This window comes from Manis javanica, chromosome 4, assembly GCF_040802235.1.
Source record: "Manis javanica isolate MJ-LG chromosome 4, MJ_LKY, whole genome shotgun sequence".
Taxonomy (NCBI): Eukaryota; Metazoa; Chordata; class Mammalia; order Pholidota; family Manidae; genus Manis; species Manis javanica.
In genome coordinates this window covers 52369110-52392820 of record NC_133159.1, presented here as the reverse complement: position 1 = coordinate 52392820, position 23711 = coordinate 52369110, and the positions used below count along the sequence as shown (strand labels likewise).

The 23711-nt window shown below is 41.0% G+C and overlaps 1 protein-coding gene across 6 annotated transcripts in view; it reads right to left on the bottom strand.

The window, feature by feature from the left end:
• ROR1 (receptor tyrosine kinase like orphan receptor 1) overlaps positions 1-23711 on the bottom strand; it is a 383873-nt gene that overhangs the window by 190812 nt on the left and 169350 nt on the right. The window lies entirely within an intron of this gene.

The following is a 23711-nucleotide window of genomic DNA, read 5'->3' as shown; positions in this document are numbered from 1 at the left end:
GATGAACTGAAGGCAACCATGACACAAGATACAGAGAAGTTAGACCAAAGCAGGTTTTAACTGAATACAAAGAAGATAAGCTAATAGTCATAGTGGCCCCCAAATAAAATGGATTAATCTATGACCACCAAAAAACTGAAAGCAAATATCACTGACTATTTTCAAACACTGAATTAAGTTTTTTTTTTGCATGAATTGCCTCATTTCACCCTCCTCTTCCTCTCCTCTATTATTCACAGTTTACATAAACAGGCTCAGAGAAATTAAATCATTTGTCCCTGTTCACACAACTAGTATGTGGCCAAGCCAGCTTTCAAAGCCAAAGTCCATGCTAACAATTATATTATATTGTTTAAAGAGGAGTTAATAAAAGAAAAAGAAAATACCAAGTATTGGTAAGGATGTAGAAAAATGAACCCTTGTGTACTGCTAGTGGGAATGTAAAATGGTACAGCTTCTATAGACAATGGCATGGCAGTTTCTCAAAAAATTAAGCACAGAATTACCATATGATCCCACCATTCTACTTCTGGATATATACCACCCACCCCCACCCACAAAAAAAGGAAGCAGAGACTTAAACATATTTTTGTGCACAAATGTTTATAGCAACATTATTCACAAATAGCCACAATGTGGAAGCAACCTAATTTCCCATTTTCAGATGAATGGATTAACAAAATGTGGTATATACATATAATAGAATATTATTAAACCTTAAAAAGGAAGGACATTCTGACACATGCTATAAAGATCAGCCTTGAAGACACTAAGGAAAGTGGCTAAGGAAAATAAGCCAGTCATAGAAGGACAAATATAGTATAAGATCCCAATGATACGAGGTTCCTAGAGTAGTCAAATTCATGGAGACAGAAAGTAGAATGGTGGTTGCCAAAGGCTGAGGGGGAGGAGGCAATGGGGTGTTACTGCTTCGTGGGTATAGAGTTTCAGTTTGGAAAGATGGAAAAGTTCTGGAGATGGGTAGCAATGACAGTTACAAAACAGTGTAACTCAATTAATGCCACTGAACTATGCACGTAAAGATGGTTAAAATGGCTAATTTTATGTTATGTACATTTAACCACAGTATTTTTTAAAATACTGTGAGTGAGCTGTCCATGGCTGGAAGTGTTCAAGCAGGGACTGGACGTCCATATGTCAGACATGCTGAGGAAGGAATTATTATCCCAAGAAGGGGCTGGATAAGTGAACTCTGAGATCCCTTCCAACTCTAAAATTCTATGACAAGATACACACTTCATCAATTACAGAAGTAAAAAAACATCATTTTATTTTTCTATAAAAATACAGACTACCTTTTTATCCTTGAGCTTCCCAGCCTGGACCCTGAGACAGCTGGGTCCTGGAGTTGATTTACAATCAGATTCTCTCATTGTTTGTAAAGTGTATTACCAGAAAACCATTTCCAGCTCCATTTTAATGAGGGCCAATTTGTTATTTTTTTTGGAAACCTCTGACTTCTATTGTTATAGAAAAGATACAAGAAAGGAAAATCTAGGTCTTGTAGTTCAAGAATTAATGAACGCCCTGAAACAATTATGCCTTAAATATACAGAGGTCTCCTTAATGTAAATAGACTGTATTTCACAGCAAATCTTCTTAGAACAAGGGATCCATTTCAGCATGACCGAGTGGGCAATGTAGCAGGGCTATAGTCTGTACTCAATTTGTGATTGTACTTACATTGACGTTGACTAATGTACAAATAGCCTGGCTTAAAGGATCTGGGAAACACTAGGTCACAGTATGAAATATATGCTAATATAGCACAATTTATATAAAAATAGAGGAATGTAAATAGCTCACTGAAGCCAGAGGTAGTTGCTCCAGCCAAGTGGGGACTGAGGAACATTGATAATGCAAAGAGTATGTTGTTCTCATGAAAACGTCTAGGAATACTACCCTCAGACTTTCTTCCAGTTTAAATGCAATGATAAATTAAAAGTGAATTTCTACTGCCCTCTGAAAGTACGTGTGTGTCTCTGCACTACTGATCAGGATATTGCATATTAAATAATCTCAATTAAAAGTCAATATGATACAACAATAAGCATTCCCAGTCTCCTGAGTTGAGGGCTACCAGCATACCATGTGGGGATAAACTGACAACCCAAAGGCTAAGTAAATTAAACTAGCAGGCAGCACGATAAAGTGGAATAAGCATGGTTAAAAACGACTGCTGTTTCTTTAGTCTTTAGGGGTCAGGCATGAGCATTTCGCACTCATTATCTCATTTAATCCTCATGATGTGGGTTATGAACCAGTACATCATGGGACATAATTCAGTCATTAATAAATTTCACTGAACTTGTTCCACAGCTGACTCATCTGTTAGCCCATTCCCGGAGTCAGGCAGCCTCTGATACTTCCTACAAGTCCTGATTGCTTGGATCTGTGTAACAGCATTCAAGGGGGAAAAGAAGCCAAGGCAGAAACAACTGAAAAGTTATTGATGGATTCTGGATAATTGAAGCAGAAAACCCAGAATATAAGGCCTAAATGTGAAGTTAAAAATTATATATAATTTATTAGATGGCTGTATTTGATTCTCTTCTACTGTTGTCCATTGTCCACACCATATGGCCACACTTTTCTAAGAACCCCCTGCTGAGAACCTTCACTGGGCATCTATTGTACATGAGATAAAAGTTTACAGGCCTCAGCAGGGCACTCGAAGTCCTTTATAATCTTGTGTCCCGTGATTCCAGCCACGTTCAGTTACAGCTCACCACTCCAAATACACTCTGCCTTTTCAGTCCCTGATTCTCTTCTCTGGGCTGCCCATTTCCATCCCTCTGTTCCTCTGCCCCATTCATTCTTTGATATTCAAATTAGGACAGGGATCATTCAAATTAGGAGAGGGATTTATTCACTACTGCAATCTCAGTGCAAGGAATATAACTGGTGTTGAATAAATGTTTACTGAGTGTAGGGACAAGAGCAACATAGAAAGACATAAATGAAATAAAGGAGGGGAGAGAGGGAACAAATTGTCTCCCCTTGTCTTTCATCATTCCTGTCTCTGAGCTATACAGAACCTAGACATACACCCCTTTATACTGTTTTCAAGTTTATCTATTTCTGTATTTTTTTTCTACCCTAGACTCTCAGCATCCTCAAGGACAGGGACTGTGCCTGTGTAGACAGCCAATACTTAGCTCAGTGTCTAGCAATGAACAAGAAATGACTAAATGAATCTTCTGAAGGTCTTATAAATACCACTAAAAGGGACCTACAGATTATAGTAACACAGAGGTCCCCATCAACATTTGGACTGGGTTCCGGTGACTCAAATTTGGCTGACTGGGTAAATAAATATTTGACAGAATATTGTCCAAGTAAGGACTCTTTGTATTGTGGTGAGCTGACTACACTTAACGCACTGAACCTCTTACTCCTCACAGAACCTCAGAAGGTCTTCACTCAGAAGCTGTTTATACGTACTTTTCACAAGCTTAGTTATCAGATTTCCCAGTCCGGGGTTGACTAGACACAACAAATCGAGAGCAGGAAAGGAGATGGAGGCAGATAAACTCTAAAGTATTCAGAGGAGAGAGAGAAAGGAGACCCAAGGACTCAAAAAGCTTAACAGCTTGGGGCAATTAGTCCCAAGTTCAACAGACACTGGCTATGAACTCTAAGGGCAGCACCATCCACTAACTCACAATGACGACCAGGCATTAGTGTGAAAGGGTAGCCCCTTTTAGGAAGACAGAAGTGTGTGGGCAAACCATTAAAACATTTCCATTAAATAGCAAACCATTTGGTATTGAATGGGGAATGCTGCAATTAGTTGGAAAAATTCACTTAGGTGAAACAGTCACTTAGCTGACAATGCTAGATATAAGAAGTATTTCTACAGAAACCAAAGAGACTTCATCTTGTGTATCTGTCCATTTCCAGCTATCCAATGCATGGAGAAGAACCCAAAGAAACATCAGCATTAAAACACACCTTCAGTCAGGATCCTAAATGCAGTTCCAGGAGAGGCTGCATTCCCAGGCAACCCCAAACCAAATTTTGAAGGCTCTTGGAGCCCTTAACTGGCCCTCTGCACAGGAGATCTTTGGGGAGCTTATGTTCGATACAAAGTCAATATGAAGTCAACAGGAGCAGCTGACTTGAACTTCCCAATGACATTCATAGGACTGGTATCCAATGTGGAATTAGCCAGGGACAATTCTCTGAGCCACAAAACCATCACTGTGCACTTAATTTAATCCTAATCCATGTGGCACTTTTTCAAGGATGGACAAACAAGTTTTAAAAGTGACCGGCTGTGGTCTGACTTAGGGGTGGGTGAGGGGGCAAATAGTTAGCAGGGAGGCAGCATAGTATACAGGCCCCAGAACTGTCTCTCCCTGACCAGATCTCTCCCTCCCATCCCACCCGCATAGGCTTCGCTGCATTTGAGGTTCCCAGGGAAATCTGGGGACCCCTTAGGAGAAAACATTCCCATTCAGCCACCCTCACTCATTCCACCTTACTTAGAGCCCATTTTGTACCAGACATTAAGCGAGGCGATTCCACATAAACGATCTCATTTCTGTGGCAAATTTGGGAGCGGCATGTTTCGACTTGGTCTTCATGAAGCACAGGGCACATGGAGAGAATTCATCAACAGACAGGTGGAGGCCTGTTCAGATAAGGGTATGTGTGCCTTGGAAGGAAAGGGAGGAATGTGCTGTTCAGTAATCAACTACAGTGAGCCACACGGGGTGAGGTACTTTGCATTCCTTCGTGTCTTATTTGATCTCTACAATAATTTGGCAACAAAGCATTATATAGTAGATGAGGAAACTGGCTCATTTTCTGACCATCAGTCTAGCTCAAATTCATGCAGTCAGTTGATGATAGAGCCAGGATTCAGTCCGTTGGATCTGCTGGGCTGTGAAGGCCAAACTTCCTCCACTCTATCCTGACATTACAGAGCCAAGACATTTTCCTCTTGGGCAGTGGGGAGTCAGAGAAAGTTTTAATGCTGCAGTCTGATGTGATATCATCTTTAATCAGCCCAGCTGGAAATCCTGAGAAATTACAAGGTACAGGCCCCATACTCCTGTCTTACTGAATATTTCTCAAACCTTGAAATCTGGTTCAGAGCAGCTAAAAGAGAAGCCCTAAGGAGGGAGCATAATCCCAGATTAGCCTAGAACCCTGAAAGGAAATGCAAAGGCCAGCCTCAACTTTCTTAGCCATTGCTTCTAAACAGGTCTTCCTTGCCCTTGTTATCCATCCCTCAGCAGTGTGGGCAAAGCTTAGGTCACTGGACATTCCTTCCCTCCACCCTCAGCACCAATCACATGCAGGGGCAGAGGACCTGCTACCAGCTGCCAGACTTTGGTATTTTGGGGGTAACAAAGAAACTTCAGAGAGTGATTCATATTACTACACAGTGTCCTCCAGACTTCAGTTTCCATATCTATAAAATGAGAGGTAATCAATGTCTTTCTGATAGTTGCTATGATCATTAAAGAGATAATACTTATAAAATATGGAGCATAATACTCAGCACATTGGAGACTCTTAATCACTGCAGCTGAATTTAGAATTTAGTATCTTGAACATTCTCCTGTGCTGCTCATGAAAATTTGGTATGCTTAATAAATCATAGTACTAGCATGAGGTAATTTTTACTGAGTGCTTACTATGTGCCAGGCACTGTTTCAGTTACTTACTTAATCATCACAACAGCCTTGCCAGGTAGGTACTATTATTTTTCCCTTTTTCCCCAGTACGAACACTAAGGCGCAGATTAAATTTTCCCAGGTCATATATCTAGCCAACCAGGATGGTCCATTTAGACCATCAGTGTGCTTCCCACTACTCCACTAGTTGTAATTAACTGTTGTTACTACTTTGTATAATTATTACAGCTTCCTTCGGTCCCAAAAAGATTCACATCCAACTACTTGAAAGCAACTCCTAGGAACATTCTAACTTACCAAAAGCATATATTTTAAACTCTCCGCATGTCTGAAAGCACATTTGATTCTCTGACACTTCATGCAGTCCCTTCAGTTTAACTTCCTGGCTATTGAAAGACTTCTGGAGCTTGCTCCAAGTTTACTGAGCCTGCCCAGAAAACAAAACCTTCCTAATGGCTTGGGTTTTGTGGACTTCATAAACATTCTTAGAATGATAAAAGGATCACATGTGGTGTTATCTTATTGAATAATGGTCTGGTGTGTCTTCTCCTTAATGAAATGTTTGAGCAGTGTTTTTGTAAGCCAGTGATACATTAGAATAATACCATATATTTATATAGTGCTTTCCCAATTACTGTCTCATTTGATCCTCACCGCAGGCTTGCAAAGCAAGCAGGGCAAGTGTTATTACCATTCCCATTTTATAGGCAATGTGGTCAAGCAGAAAGTATCTCAGACTTTGAAGAAAAACAGAATAGGGTTCTGTTCCTTGCTCCTCAATATTTTAGCTATGTAACTTTGAACTAGTTTCTTCATCTTTCCAAGCTTCAGTTTCTCCATCTGCCAATTGAGGGCAATAATTTACAAGTTTATGCAAATGATCAGATGAGATCCTAAGAGTAAAAGCAATTAGAACAGTGCCTGTTGATGTTTTTAATTTGTATTTTTTAGTATTGTTGGCTATTAGGACAAAACATCATTCAAAAGAGGAAACCAAAAGGGAGGCAGTGGAAGTACTGAAAAAAAAAAAAAAAACCCATCAAAGTGGGCTGCACTTACTGTCAGGCACTGGCTGCAAAGGGAGCCCTGCATCAGCCCGAGAGCACGTCCACCCAGTTTGCGTGGATCTACATCCTGATTGTCTAATTGGATCAGCTCCCTTATCATCTGAGGTCCTTTCAGAAGATAACACAGGAACGCTCTCTAGGCAAGGATTGGAGAGAACAACCCCAACAGAAACCCCTGCCTTTAAGACAAGCCTCAATGCCTGCTGCAGGGAGGTTTCACTTAGCCCCAGCTGGGAAGTTTCAACAGACCTGGAAAGTTTCAATCTCTGGGCTTCCAGCTCTACCGCAGTCCCTCCCAGGGCAGACTAGAATATTGCAGCTGAGGCAGAACCCCTGCAAGGAGAGAGCTGAGGAGGCTGGGGGACCTGAGTCATCTTCTGGCTCGTCTGGGCTCGGCAAACTACTTAACCTGTTTGACTTCAGTCTCCCCATCAGTGAATTGTAAGATTGTCATGAGACCGTGGATGCCCGCCTCTACCAGTGTGCCTCCTTTAGAGCAGGGGAACAGTGGGTGGGAGAGTTTATGGCTCTCACTACTATTACTGTTTTTGGTATCACCACACTGGTCCAGTTTTCTCTGATCTGACAGCAGGAGCGGTCCTGACAAGTATATATATTTTTTCTTCTAGTAATTCCCAGGATCAAAAGCCTTGTCTGACCTCCTCTCAAATTCACCAGTGTGATCCCTACAGCTTTTGTGGGGCCATTCCCATAACTGCCCTCTCCTGAAAACCTACCCTAGAACCTCTGCAGGGAAGAGGATTCATGGGCAGACAGCTGAGACAAGCGCCTTGGTGGGGCAAGCACTCCTTGGCTCCTTACACAGACACTCAGGGTGACTAATGCCAACCCTACCATCTACCCGCTGGAGCCTGGCAACTGAGGCCATCTATCCCTTCTGGCTAAACCCAAACCCCATTTTATAACACAAACCAAGTAAGATGCCTGCCAACAGATGGAAAAGGGCCAGAAATTAAAAGCAAACTTGGTGATAACAGCCAAGGTCTGTGTGTGCCCAGGCCCAACCTGTCAATTACCTTGCCCCCAAAATGATGTCACTTACAGGTGCTTTGGCTATGACAGGTGTAGGGCCAATGGTGGTGCTTTTCTAAAGGCCTCAAATTCCAGAAGTGGGATGTTAGTACTTGGAGGAACTCCTCACTGGTGGCTGGGCAGGAGAACAAAAATGTGCAGCAGGAATACAAGTTCACACAGGGTCAAATGTGGATCCAATGCCAAGGAGGTGGGATCATGGTGATGAAGAGAAGGGGTGTGCCTGGCCTTTCATTTCCTCAAGGGATCTCCCACTATCTTCACAACCTTGGGCTAGTTTCTCAAATCCCTCTGGTCTCAGCTCCCCTATCCTTGCGCCAGGGAAATGATACCAACTTTATTTTTTCTTTTTGTGAAAAAGTTGGACCCTTGATGCAGGGGGTTGAGTTAATCCCCCTCATCATTCATGGTATATTACCAACACTGGTCCATGAAAGTCCCCTCTCTTATTTTTTTTTCTCTTTACTCCCTCTAGCCCATATTCCTCTCCCCTACCATACACAGACATGCCAGTGTCTGGTGTGTATGCTTTTGTTCCCAAAAACTCTTTGCAAATGTGCATTATTGTCTTATTTGTTATGTACTTTTTATTTTTGTAACTGGAATTATATTTTAGATGTCTCTTTCTTACCTGTTTCACACAGCCTCATACTTTCAGATTCATCCACCACCGTATGAGCATATCTACTTTGTTGCTTCTGACTGCTACTACTACGTAGGCTGATCTTTTGTGCTTTGCCCTTCCTAGGCCATCATCCTTTGCCGGGGTCTGTGCCTCCAAGGCTGATCTCAGCAGATCCATCACCCAGAGCACCTGGCTCATCGGCTTGCTAGTTTCATTTTTGCCAATGAGATGCACCAACAGAAGATGAGCGCAGGAAGAGAGGTCAAGTTTATAGGCTGCCACTCTGCCTACACCCATCACCCATCTCTCCCTACGTTACAGAGAATGGGCAGTAGGTCCATTCCTTTACGACCACAGCCATCTTCTGCTGGGTCACCCTCCCTCTGTGGCTCCAGTCTCCCTAGGCTCCAATTGCATACACCATTCTCTCCCTTTATCCTTTGGGCCTGGAGATGATAAGGGTTTCCCGTACGTGTTAATCCCTGGGTGACACCATTCCTGTCGCTCTCTTAACTTTGTCCACCGTCATTAAGGAGTACCTTAGTTAAATTCTCTTCAGTTGAACTCTTCTGAGCACATCTTCTCTTTCCTGTTGGGACACTTACTCAAATAGCGCCCCAAGATCTGTGTCCCTCATATTTTACCGATCTAATCTTGCAGGAGTGGTGTGATGATTAATTTTATGTGTCAATTCAGGTGGCCCACAGTGCCCAGACGTTTCTGTGAGGGTGTATTTGGATGAGATTAACGTTTAAATCGGTAGATTTTTGAATAACATTAAAGTCAATACCTTCTGTAATGTGAGTGAGCCTCATGGAATCAGTTGAAGGCCTGAAGAGACCGGAAGGCTGACCTCCCTCTTTAACAAGAGGGAATCTGCCAGCAGATAGCCTTCCAACTTGAACCACAACACTGGCTCTGCCTTGGTCTCCAGCCTGCCAGTTTGCTCTGCAGATTTAGGATTGGTCTGTCTCCATAACCTCATGAACCAATTCCTCAAAATAAATTTACACACACACACACACACACACACACACACACACACACACACACACACACACACACGTTATCCTGTTGGTTCTGTTTCTCTGAAGAACTGTGACTAATACAGATGGACACGCAAATTGTCTCCAATTCCAAGTTACCACCAGCAATGCTAAGATGAGCATTATTTATATGTTCCCTTATAAGAATTTCTTTGGTTTACATATCAAGAGGTGAAATTTATGGGTCACAGAAAGATACCAACTGTATAATGTTATAAAGCATAATGCTATTACAAAATTAAAACATTTCACAGTTATTTATGGAATGTTTACCATGTGTCAACCCCTATGTGTGGGAACTGGAGACAGAATAACCTACAAAATAAATGTGATCCCTGCCCATACTGAACTTTCAGAAAAATAGGATATAAATAATCTGTCACATAGTTAACGCTTAAGAAATGTGTAATTATTGTTGAGACCAAAATTATCTATATGGCTTACTGTCTAATTAATATGAGTTTCCTAGTCCACTGTCTTCATCAACATATCTTCATGATTCCAGGAAATTCCTGGCCAGGAAGATCAAGTTTGCAAATAACTTCCTGAAAAACCCCATTTAAAATAAACATCAAACTGATGGACAGTTCCATAGATTGCATGAAATAACTGTTTACTCCTCACCACTCTCACACATCATTTTGTTCACTAATTCTAAACTATTCTATCTTGATCCTAATCAAATCCCTGCATTCAAAGAAGCATCTTAACCCAAATCCCCAAACTTCATAATATCACAACTTTGCCCTTTCTCCTCTTTCAAGGTAGCATTCTCCCCCATCACAATAATAAACATAGCTTTGCCCTTTTAGCAGGTCCCTGTGGTGGTACTTTCAGGAAGCCAGCATTGACGATCTCTCCGAATCATGTCTTATATTTCTTTCCCTTTGGAAAGCTATAGACAAAAGTAGAGAGTAGAGAAATAAAAGAGGTGTTTGAGATTAAAGTCACCCAAATGAACAAACTGAGTTCTATTCTTCCTAGGCTAACCATAATAGTTGGTGTACATCCAACTTAGAAGGACAAATAACGTCTCCAGGCCTCAGTGTTCTCATCTGGAAATGAGGGGGCTATTGGTGATGGCTCCTAAGGTATTCCCGGTGCTAACTGGTATGAAAATCTGTGCTGGGAAATCAGCAGCAGCAAAACTGGCAATTTCTCAGAAGGCAAAACTTAAGCACTCTTATTGAGATCTAAGATGTGGAAAAGAAGATACAAATATTTTCCTTCCATAAGGAGGTGAACATTATGGTTCAGTATGTGTACCACAGCTGTGTAGCCTGAAGGGAGCATGTGTCAGGCAGGGGGCAAGCAAGGCCGGACCACGTGGTGATGACAGTGGAGAAGATGAAGAAGATAGCAAAGAATGCCATAGCATTTGCCATGTACTGGGCATCGTTATAAGCCATTTGATTCATAGAACAGTTCTATGAGGTCAGTATTGCCACCATCTCTATTTCACTGATAAAGGGAGGAAATTCAATGAGACAGTCAATTTTCCAGCGGTGTTGAATGGCAGCCAATTTAGTGGTTTCATTTTCTTCCACCCCTTTGAAGGTGCTAATGAACAATAAGACCAAATGGCTGACAAAAAGAAAAGGAAAAAATAAGAGAGACCAGGGGTCTAGATTCTCCTCACGCTAGAAATTTCTCCCATATGGTGAAAAGTCAATGATGGCTTTATGGTACCACACTTTGAAAATAGTATATATCTACTTAATGGTATGATGTTGCCATTGGCATCTAGAGAGATCTGTGTATTCTATCCATTAAGTCAAATTGTGTCTTCTGCTTCTTTGCATTTCCTGAAGTGATCATTGGAATTATGATTTTTTAATTGAAATATCATTGATATACAATCTTATGATGGTTTCACATTAAACAACTGGTTTCAACATTCACCCATATTATCAAGTCCTCATCCCCACCCCCACTGCAGTCACTGTCCATCAGCATAGTAAGATGCTATTGAGTCATTACCTGTCTTCTCCATGCTGTACTGCCTTCCCCATGCCCTACCTATATTGTGACTGCAAATTATAATGCCCCTTAATCACCTTCTCTTTCTCTAACCCCTCCCCTTTGGGAACCACTAGTCCCTTCTCAATGTCTGTGAGTCTACTGTTATTTTGTTCCTACAGTCTTGCTTTGCTTTTATACTCCACAAATGAGTGAAGTCATTTGGTACTTGTCTTTCTCTACCTGGCTTATTTCACTGAGCACAATACCCTCTAGCTCCATCCATGCTGTTCCAATTGGTAGGATTTTTCTTTTTATGGCTGAATAATTGGAATTGTGATTTTTAGAGTGGGCCAGTTTTTCTTCCCACTCTTTTGTCTATAGCTTTCCAAATTCACCAATTACATGCTTACACAATCTTAGAGTAGCAAAACTAGAGTCAAGGGACATTAGAAGATTTGCATTCAAGCCCTAATTCCATCCTTTCCTGGCTGTTTCCTCAGCCCCACCTTTTTTATTTCCCTGTGTCTCAGTTTTCACATCAGGAGCATAAGCGAACCAGCCAAGGCCACCCGCCAGCACCCCACTCCATGGCATCTCCTTTTGTCATGAGAGCTCTGCAGCAGTATATCTAGTGTTCATATGTATTGTTATTTAACTACCAATGTGGGTCTTGGCTCTCCAAAAGACTGTTAAATCCCTAAGGGCAATGGGGGGAGTCTAATAACCATAACGTTGCTCATGTAATTGTAGATTAATGATACCAAAATAAAAAAAAATAAAAAAATCCCTAAGGGCACAAACTGTACCATACACTTTGTTTTTCAAACCATATAAAATACATTTTTTCTAATTCCACAGCACTATTACCCCAGCAGATGATCAAAAAATTGTTTCCAAATGAATGAATGTACCCTTGCAAATTGTGATTTATGCTTCAGCCAATTAAACACTATCTATTTTAGCAATCCTCAGCAGGAACTGTGGTAGACAGCAAGATGCTGGATGTGGGTGACATGATGAAAGCCTCTTTCCTGATCCCATTCACAGGTCCCTAATACTGACAAGGTATCACCCACCAAGGAAATGCTTGATGGAATACTGCCCCAGCAGATGAAAAAGGATCAGCTTCAGACAGGACTCTGGAATCACAAAGACAGAAATAACGTAACGCTCAGAAATTTGCTTTGGTACAGGGTGGGGACACTGTGGCACTGCTTCGTGTATGTTCAGTAGTTTCAGCATCCCATGATTTTTCTGTTTTATACTTCTAGATATGAAATAGAAAGAATTCTGCATAATGACTTAACTGATAGACAGCTGACCCCAAATAAGTTCATTTCAGAGAACTCAACCAGGCTGCTAATTATGACATCTTAGTTATTAATTCAATTTTTAAAGACTGAAGACCTTCCACTTTAAAAATCCATATTTCATTGTGATTTCTAAGGTAGGAAGAAATAAATAGACACAGTTAATTTATGGGTCACTCTCTAGTCCAACGGCAGCATGATTCCATTAACAAGATATACAGTATTGTCAAACTACAGTACTGTAGGCATATAATCAACTTTCTTTTCATTTGGGAGCTATTTCTAGCTTGTGGGAAATCCAGGTTCCTTGCTCCAGTGTCTTCTTTTTTCCTCTTCCTTCCTCCAGACATTTGGTCATACTGTTCATTAGCACCTCCAAAGAACATGAGAAAAATGAAACCAGGAAGTGTGGCAAACCAGAGTAGTTCTGGCAGATCACCTACTGGGCTAAAATGATATTTAATCTTTGTTCTGACAGTTCTCCATTTGTGACAGATAACAAAGAAATAGATGCAAATAGAATGTTGGGGTTGGGAGACACCTTGGAAGCCTTGCGGTGCAAACCCACTTTATAGAACATAAAAGTGAGGAACAATGAGGCAAGTATCTTAGTGATGGCCTCACAGATAGCCACAGGCAGAGCCAGAACTAGAAACCAAATCTTCAGACTCCCAGCGCAGTGCCCTCTCCTTAAACTATTTTGTAAGTGTGGTGGAGACATAGCTCAGAAAATGATATGAAAGAATAAGGGTTTACACTGCTAACACATATTTAGGAACATTTGAGCAATGTCCACATTAAAGACTCATATTTAATTAATATTTTAGGAGATTCAAGTAATATTCAATAATATTTCTTGACCACCTATTATGTGCTCTTTTATTTATGCTTTCTCATATGCTCTTCAGTACCTCCCAGTAAAGTTGTTTTTAATACTTCCATTTTGCTGAAAATGAAGCCAAGACTCAGAGAGAGATTTGCTCAAGAATACACAGCTAGTAAGGATTTAATTCTAGATTAACTCCAAGTCCTTGGCTTAGCATAGATCTTTTTTATTCCTCTAATGCTTCACAGACTTCAATTATTCACATTCTACCTTCCAAGTTTTTGTTACTAGGACAATTATTTACTTACTGTTTCCCTTTGAATTGATTCACTATTTTTACTCAAATAAATTTAGCTTTCACTTAAGACATACTATGCATGAAATCATGAGCTTTGTGGGTTAATTAAATGCATGAGTTTTATGAATACATTAAATATAACACTTAGAAAATTAAAAAAAAATCTGTGTGGCATCCAAAATTTCAATTGCCAACAGTGGTATCTATCTTATACTTTGAGAAACAGGTACCTGATAAACATGTCATAAGGAATAAAAGCATAGCACTTCGAACACTTAGGGATCTGTGTTCATCTTTATTATTGTTAACATTAGTCAAAGCTTACTAATCACCTGAAAATCTCCAGAGATACAAATAAAATGCATATTCCCAGACCCCATTCCCAGATCTGGGATGAAGTCTAGGAATTGACATTTTTTAACAAACATCCAGCATTTCTATTGCTGATGCTGCTCGAATCATATTTCAAGAACCCCTGTGCCACAATATCAGGAACTATACAATTTACTGAAGCAGGAGATACCCCCCATAACTACCTCCATTAATACTTTAAACAAGTATTGATATTACTTTGTAGTCACCAACCCCCAAAACCGAAGTGACTTCACAGGTCCTTTAGGTTGGTTCCTGTTTCTGTGAATTGCTCCAGGCACAGAAAATTCAAAACAGGCTGTCACTGATTCTTTTTCAGAGGTCCTCCTGTAGCAGCCCCAGTACAAAACTCTCTTTTCCCACTGCAACTTGAGCAGAGGTATCCAGGGGGTGGAAGTTCTCTTTCTGCAGGCTCCACATGACCATGAGTGGAACTGCCTAAAGCGGCGAGTCATAAATATGCTCCAGGCAGCCCAGGGGGAGTGTTTGATCTTCTGCCCAGTGATCTCTGCTTGTCATCTGCTCAACCTCATTCATCACAATAAAGACAAGGAATTAAATTAGAGAGCAAGATCCAGTGTTGGGCATCTCTGTAGAGGAGACAGGACAGTTATTACTCCTTGGCAGGCCCAGGGGCAGGGGGCAAGGTGGTGGAGCAACTGCTGCAAAGCCAGGCATGCCTGCAGGTGGATGAGACCAGCCTCAGGCTAATCCGAGGAGGAGGTAGAAGAGGAGGGGCCTGACCCTTCCTCAGCATGGCTCCTGCTTGGGAAGTCTGGGACCATGGGCTGCACAGTCCACTTAATACTCAGCATTTTGTGCCAGTAAGTCGTAACCACCAGCCCTATGTTGTTTAGCTCTTCAGTCTTTTAAAAATATTAAATTAGCTGCCAACATAGGTTATCAGGGAACTGTACAAAAATGTCTGGATTTTTGTTAAGTTTTTCTGTAATTGAAACTCTCTTAACAGTAGGGCCATACTTTGGCATGGCAACAATCAGCTGGAACCAAGTAGTGGTCACTCCCATTAGATAGCGTATTGATGTCCAGTTAGCAAAAGTCCACATTACTCTTCAATGGATTATATCCAACCATCTTAACTCAACTACATCCCTCTCCTGTTGGCATTTAAGTTTGAAAGAAATTTATCGAGCCTAAAGCTGTGCTAGGCATTTCAGAGGGATACAAAACTGAGCAAGACATGCACATCACTTCAAGGAGGGAGTCTGGGGCAAAAAAAAGAGCCCCAGAGTTGGAGTCTGACTTGGCTTTGTGTCTTTAGACAAATCAGTTAACCTCTCTGAGCCCTGGGTTCCTCATCAGGAAAGTAAGGATGACAGTAACTTCACAAGGTTGTTTTAAGGGTTAAATGAAAGAATGTACTTGAGCACCCAGACTAAAGGGTGTTCCCTTTAAGCACACCAAAGTTAGAAAGTGAAAAATATGCATACTGCAAAGAAGGAAGAGAATACAGCAGGTTGAGGGGCTTAGGAAAAGTTTCAGGAAGGAAATGGGTTTTAATCTGGGCCTTAAGACACAATTAGGTCTTACTGAGATATGAGAGAGAAAATTCTAGGCAGAAGAAAGGGTATAGAGTAAAAGGTGGGTGTGATCAAGGTAGGGAGTGTGGCCTGTGAAAGCCAGGCTAAGGGTGCAGGCCCAGTATCACATGAGCAAGACTCAGGACAACAGCTTTATCACAGACAGGCTGTGCTTGAGCCTGAGTGAACTCCTCTTCCTCAGTCATCAGGTAGCTAAAAGGCCATGTTCCAGCGACCACACACACACACACCCTCCCACCAGCAGGACCGTTCCTGATCCTCCCTCTATAAGCAACCCCATTAGAATGTTCACAATGAAAGGCTTTAAACCAATCTAAGCAAGAATCATTAAACTCAGCCCAACCTGTATTACAAGATTTATGAACACATTTCATGTGGAGTTTTCCACATGATTCATTTTTATCTTCCTAGGTAATGAATACATATATATTTTAGAGCCTATAATGAAATGAAAGAATTGGTAGATTTCTATAGCTTAAACAGTAGTAGAGCTACCCTGGTAATTAATAATTAAAGCATCCTAATACCAGTTTGAATAAATATTAAGAAGATTATTTTAAATTATGAAAATAATAATGCAGACTTAGTGCTTATTATGTGCCAAGCCCTGTTCTAAATGTGTTACATATATTAAATCTCTTAAACCTTACAACAGTTTATGGATTATGTAATATTATTATTCTCATTTTATGGATGAGGAAAGTGAGGCATGGGGGGTTAAATAATTTGCTCAAGGTCACATACCTAATAACTGGCACAGCTCTGGTTTGAGTCCAAGTAGTCTGAATTCAGAGGCCACTTTTTAACCACTATGCTATTTTGCTTCTCAGGAGGAATGTGAACATCTATGCAGGAAATAAGGGTGGGGCCACAGAGGGCTATGGGAGAAGGACTGACTCCATCTGAACTGACTGGGTCCAAGGACAACGAGGGGCAGTGGTTAAGGGAGAGGAAGACCGTAATAGTGAAGGACTTTTGTTCCACAGACCTAGCTTCTGCTTTTGAGAACCAGAGAAACAGAAAAGGTCAGAACAAAAGGTCTTCTGGAGCCCAGCTAGGGACACAGTAGGTGTGGTGGCTCAGAGTGTGGGCCCTGCAATCAGACTGTCTGAGGTGGTTCCACCTCTCTCAGTTTACTGAGAGGCAGGTTACTTATCTTCTCTGGACCTCAGTTTTCTCATCTGTAAAGTGGGAATTGTACTTACCTCTTAAGAGTTGTTGGGAGGATCAAAAAATTCATATAACGAAGTAAGAATGGTGTCTGACTTGTAAGAAGCTCTCAATGAATGTTAGCTATTGTTCTTATCTCAGTATTCCCCACTTGCTGATCACAATCTTACACAGAAGCTCCATGTATAGTTAGCTTTGTTCTAGTTTTAAGTGTGGCTGATCTTAGGGTTCAGTCACATCCAGGAAGGACCTACAAGATCAATAGAGTGTACCCCCAAAAGTCAATTTGCCGGAGATAATGGAGCACCTTGTAGGAAAGAAAGTTATGTCCAGGGTTTGGACCAAGGAAGGACCAGGAGAACAAAGCAAGTGCTCTGTTACTGTTATCTTGACCTTATCTTTATGCTCAGATTAATGTGATCTAGATAAATTTTAAAAAGCATTTACTTTTTAATCAGTATATATTAAGTACCTACCATTACCTGTTAGTGGACTAGATTCTAGAAACACAAAACACAATGGCCCCTGCCCTCAGAGTCCACGGTCTGATGAGAGAGATGCACCAGGCACTGTCCTACCAGTGATGAAGGGAGGGATGTGCAGGGCACTATAGGAACAGAGAGTAGGGGTACCCAACCCAGACTTGGGAGTTTGGGGAAGATATCCTAAAGGAAGTAACATCTGACCCAAGATATAAAGAATGAAATGCAAGGGGCCAGGTAAGTGAAGGATGCAGTAGCTAAAGCTTTAAGATTTAAGGAAAAGGGCCAGGCAATGAAACTGGTGAAGTCAGCAGGACCACGTTAAAGAAATGAGATTTTATTCTGAGGTCAGTGGGAAGCCAGGAAGGGGATTATGTGCAGAAGAATGATAATCAGAGTTACACCAAGAAAGACTAATTGTCTGGAATGTGAAAAAATGACTGGGGGCAGGGAATCTGTAGCAAAGCTACAGAAGTTATGGTAAAGAGAGGGGGAACAGTGAATGACAGCTCCATAGGAGGGGAAATCAACAAAACTGGGTGGTTCAGCAGATGTGGGTGGCAGGAAAGAAAACGGAGTAGAGGTTTCTGATTCAGACACTGGATGAACAACTGGGCTGTTCACAGAGACAGGAAAAAAAAGAGAGAATCTGGTTGGGGCAGGGGTGGAAAAAATGATGACACCAAACTCAGGGTGGGATCAGCTGAATTTTAGATGGGTCTTATACTCCCAGGGGAACTAACAATTGGCTCTCTGAGTCTGTAGCTACGAAGGGCAATCCAGAGCGGACATACAGATGGGAAGGAATCACTCAGCAGGTAGTACCTGGGATGACAGGAGGGGATGAAACTCTCAAGTGAAATTGTGGAACATGAAGAAAAGCCACCATAAGGAACAGCAGAATTTAATGGAAAGGCAAAGAAAACAAGAGTTGCCAAAGTGAAATCACTTGAATGCATCTCCCTCTGACCATGAGGGCATTCAACTTTGTGAGGTCAGTTCCTCCATCTTGTTCCTTATTTTATTCCCAGCACCTGGCACAGCGTCTGGCACAAAGCAGCAACTCAGTAAATATTCTTGAATGAATGAGTAAATTGTCTATGGTCACACAACCAAGAAGTGGCATAGGCACAGCGGTCTGGATGACTCCAAAAAGGATTTCTCCTGCTGTGGTCTGAGAGAATCCAGGATTTGCAGTTAGGTGGTAAGGAAGCTTCTCTGCTAGCTCTCTAATTCTAGGATTCCAAGGAATCCCCGGTTGATACTCCTCAAAAACACTTAATGGGGATTATTCCTTTTTACCATTTTCTGGGTCTGCACCATCTTCTGAAAACACTGACCTCTGTGTTGAGTGAATTCCTGCAGGTGGGATGTCCACTGGCTGTCACACTGTGGTCACTGGCAGAATGGTTTACAGGGTGACCTTCTCTTCCCACCTGTAACTACAGTGCGACGGACATGGATCCCAGTCGGGCAGTTCACGAGACACTACAGTTAGGATCCCTCAGAGAAGGTCTTACTGCCAAGCATGAAATTAGTGGGTGTGTACAATAAACTCAGGGGTGGGATAGCTTGATACATTTTCTTTTCTGGCATGGCATTTCCCACACAGCAAAGAAATTGGCACTGATGTTTTTGGTGTTCATTACAGGAATATCTATATTTTAGATAAGGTTCAATATTTACAGGTTTCTATACTTCAGATTACTCATAAGAAAAATACTACCCCTTGTTTGAAAAACTTAGAGAAGTGTTAATAAGAGAATACAAATATTTCATAATCCCACTATCCAGAAATAATCCTTATTATTGTTTGGACAATTTTCTTCTCCTTTTTTTTAATAGCCATTTTTAAGCAGCTGAGATTGAACAAAATAGCTTTGTACCCTACTTCTTAATGTAATATTCTATTTTATGTGTATGCCAAATTTATGTAATCATTCCCTATTGCTGAACGTTTATTTTGTATCCAGTTGTTCAGTACTATAAGACTGTTATTAATAGCTTTGTTTATAACTTATCTGCCTTCAAGGCCATTTCTCCAGAACAGATTCCTAAAAGTGAATTACTAGGTTAAATACAACTTAACTATTATTTAACCATCTTTAATCTAACAGAAAAAAATCTTATCCTCTACCTATAAATTATAAACAGAAGTAGTATACAGTATATGCAGAAGTATACACAGATATGCACACACACACACAACCAATCAAACACAAATACACCCTTATCAATTTCTAAAGACCTAAAGGGTACAAAATGTAATGAAGAATTTATGCATTATTTGTAAGAGGAACTTCCTAAGCAGATTTCTGCCTAATCCATTTTCCAGGACTACAAAAAAAACCTTGTGTAAAAAACTTATGGAAAGCTATACCTCACCTTCACATGCATGTTTACTCATGTTGTATGTTGTGCTGTAGGACACCACCAGCCACGGGAACCCAAATGCCACATGGGATCATGAAGTGTCAGAGCCAGGAGGGACTCAAGACACCCTAGGGTCCCTACGGTCCAAACTCCCTCTCATTGTATGAATGAGAAAGCTGAGGTCCAGAGAAAAATACTGATTATCTCACTAACTTTAGTGATAATGTCACACAGATAGTAACTGGCAAAATTAGGGCAATGGCAGGTCACTTAGGTCAGATCAATGCTTAGGAGACATCTTGCACATACCGGGTGCTATATAAAGTGCTTGAAATACAGAGGTGGATACAGCATGGTGATGATGGTGATAGAGGATGGGAGGAAGGGAAAATTAATAGGAGTTGTTAAAGGGAACTGCGTCTATTCTCCTCTGTATGACAGTATCTTTACTCAGTCACCTTCTGTCTCAGGAAGGAATTGTTTTTCTCAACTTGGGTTCTCATGATGTGATTTCATAAGAAGGAATGGAAACTTCTTATACTTACTCCCAAAACGATATGGGGCATAAATAACTATATTCACTAGATTTCATAAAATACCAGAGAGATAACAACCACCACCACAATTGCTAACATTTATTGAGTGGTTATTTAATAACAATTATTGAGTGGTAGAAATGTGCCAAGCACAATTCTAAACCTTTCACTTAACAGTAATTCAGTTACGCTGAGCTTCTACTACATCATAGCAAGTCCCCTCAGGAAGTAGTTTGAGAAAATCACAAACCTGATGGGGCCAAATAATTAAATCTCGTAAAGCTTACAGAACCCAGTCTAATGAGGCACCACCTAATCAAAGTAGAATGTAACCATGTATACGGGGAAAGTAAAGGTCATGGAAAAACAAAATGTGATGGGCTGCCACAAAGGTGATATCATCTGGTACAGGAAATTGGTCTAAAGTAAGACCCTTTCAGACCAACTGGTTCAATGTTTGGTCATTAGATTAGCCTCACAACACACAATACAATTCCCTCGTTGAAAACTAAAATTTGACTAGCCTGAAACAATACTAGTTTATATCTCAGTGGGAGATTTTCAGAGGCAGGCAAGTAAATAAAAAAAGTAACTAATTATGAAAAAGGAAAATAAAAGGCTCTAAATTAGGACTGTTTGGTTGAGATGGGCCAAAGTGTCATGTAGAGACAAGAGTGCCAGCTGAGGCTATGGGATTTGAGCATGACACCAATAGACTCATTCAGCCTTTCCTTTGCTGCCTCCAGTCTAAATCTCACCTCAGACTAGGTAAATTTTTGAAGTCTTCAAATAGATCATACCTCCATACACAGATTACCCAGCAGGAAATTTTACAACCCACGCATCTGCCTATCCCTGGGCAAAACTCAGATTTCAGGGTAGAATGGGTTGTTCTCATGAAAAGCCACGGTAGTGACTCTGTCAACATCCTGAGCTAGGGTGTGTCCCACAGTCTATGAAGGAGCTACATGCATGATACCCAAGAGGCAGATCTTGACACGCACAGCTGCCATTCAATGAAGGGGATTTCGGCTGTCACTTTGACAGTTCTGGGTAATGAACCAACGGAGTAACATCTCCAATTGCTCAGCATTTTATGCCTGTCTGCTTGCTGGGCAACTTCCAAAGGAGCTAACTGTGTTTTACCATATCCAAGACATTACATGATAGAGCATGAAGATCATAATAACTAATCATGGGTAACAGGTATTCAGCATTTACCCTGTGCCAGGCACTACACTCAAGCTCCACCTACAATAGGATTTAGTGCCCATAGCAATCCTATGAGGCCTCACCATGAGTAATAGTCATATCCCCACATTACAGAGGAATAAATTGAGGATAAGGGTTTAGTGATTTACCCAAGGTCACACAGTTGGTTAGTAGGGAAGATGGTATTTGAATACTGGTCTGCCTGACTCCAAAGCCTTTGTGATAGTCTTGGCTACAACCACTGCCTCCCATATGGAGTTTAGGAGCACCTCAAACTTAATTTCTTATTTTGTCAACTAATTTGGAACTCAAAAGTGTCCAAAAAGGCACTATCCATTTAATAGGCAAATGATCTAATAATAAAAACTGAGTCCCTAGACACAAGAAGTAGAAGTCTGGGTGCTATGGACTGAAAATTTATGTTCCCCCATTAAATCTAATGCCCAAAGTGATGTATTAGAAGGTGGGGCCTTTGGGAGTAACTAGGCCATGAAGGTGGAGCTCTTATGACTGGAATTAGTGCCCTTAAAAAGAAGACCCCAAAGAGTCAGCTAGCCCTTTCAGCAATGGGAGGCTACAAAAAAGACAGTCATCTCTGAACCAGAAAACAGGCCCTCCCCAAACACTGAAACTGCCAGTGCCTTGATCTTAGACTTCCAGCCTCCAGAACTGTGAGAAATAAAATTCTGTTATTCATAAGCCACCCAGTTTATGGTATTTTGTGAGAGTAGTTTGAACAGGTTAAGACACTGGGTTATAGGGAATGAAGCAATAACAGCACAACGGTATACAACAATCTCTCTAAATACTCTGATTCTCAGAGGCTATGACATGCAACTATGCAAGTCCCTGGGGGAGAGTCCTCACATCGCCCTTGTGTACGGGCTTTTGGAAACTCAGGATTTGGTTTTTCTTCTTTTAAAGGAAATATTACAAATCGTGGTCAGTTTGCTCAGAAAGGTTTAACGAGTTGGGTGTTTTCCTAAACAAATGTAATGTCTGGGAAAATGCTGAATGTAGGAACACTGTTATTGAAGTTTCCAATAACAACCCTACTTATGATAATAACAAGCCAGTTCCAGCCACTCTTGCCATGAGTGAGTGCTGAGAGGCCAGGTGGTCCAACTCTTTCTGGCCAGCCTCACTGGGACATATCTAAGTGTATTTATCTGTAGACACCAAAAGGGGCAGGAGAGTTCAGTGGGGAGTTTTGGAGTCATACAGGATTTCTTACTTTCCCCAGACGTCAATTTCCTCATCTGTAAAATACAGATAAGTATACTTCTTCATGGGGTTGGTAGAATGAATAATTTATAGTATATACATAGCACATTAGAAAGTGCTCAACAAAATAGCAATTAATACTAGATAACTTTCTACTTTCTTGTACCTTTTGGCAGATAAAGCCATGGCCAAAGTTAACACCTATGTGAACCCTTGAAAACACCTTCGCTAGGTTTTCAGCTGTGAGCTTCTTCATGCACAACTAGAAATTCATCCTGAGTTTTTAAAAAGTTGCCAAGACTTCAGATCAAATCTCTTGCCCATACTGTAGGTGAAATGTGCCCACACACATTCAGAAACCAAGAATCATAACTGAAATCAGACCCCATGTACTAATAACAACACATGGGTGAACAATGAAAAGTGCCCCACTGCTGAGGGTGCAGCTTTCTTTGAACAACCCAACTAATTTCATAGAAACAGATGAAATCTACCAGTTGATCTCCATCACCTCAGAATTAGGAAGGGAAGGAAATTCTTCCTTCAGAACCCTCTGAGATCAACCGTAAGTTCCTGTGGGACAAGAAATGTGGTTTACTTAGTTTTGATTCCCTGCTCCTAACAGTACTAGACATACAATAAGACTTTCATAAACATCTAGTGAAGAATGGGATCAATGAATAAATTGAATTCAGACTGCTATGTCAGTTTTTATAGAAGGCACCCAGATTCCATCTTTCTTACTGCTCCAGCATCCTTAGAAAGGATGCTGACATTCCAGGCACTGACTCTGCTTTCCAGACAACAGGAAGAAAGGAGAATGTGGAAGGAGTAGGGCCATAGGTACTTACTCCTCTTTTAAAAGATTTTCTTGAAGTCCCAAATACACTTGTACTTAGATCTCATTGACTAGGACTTAGTCAC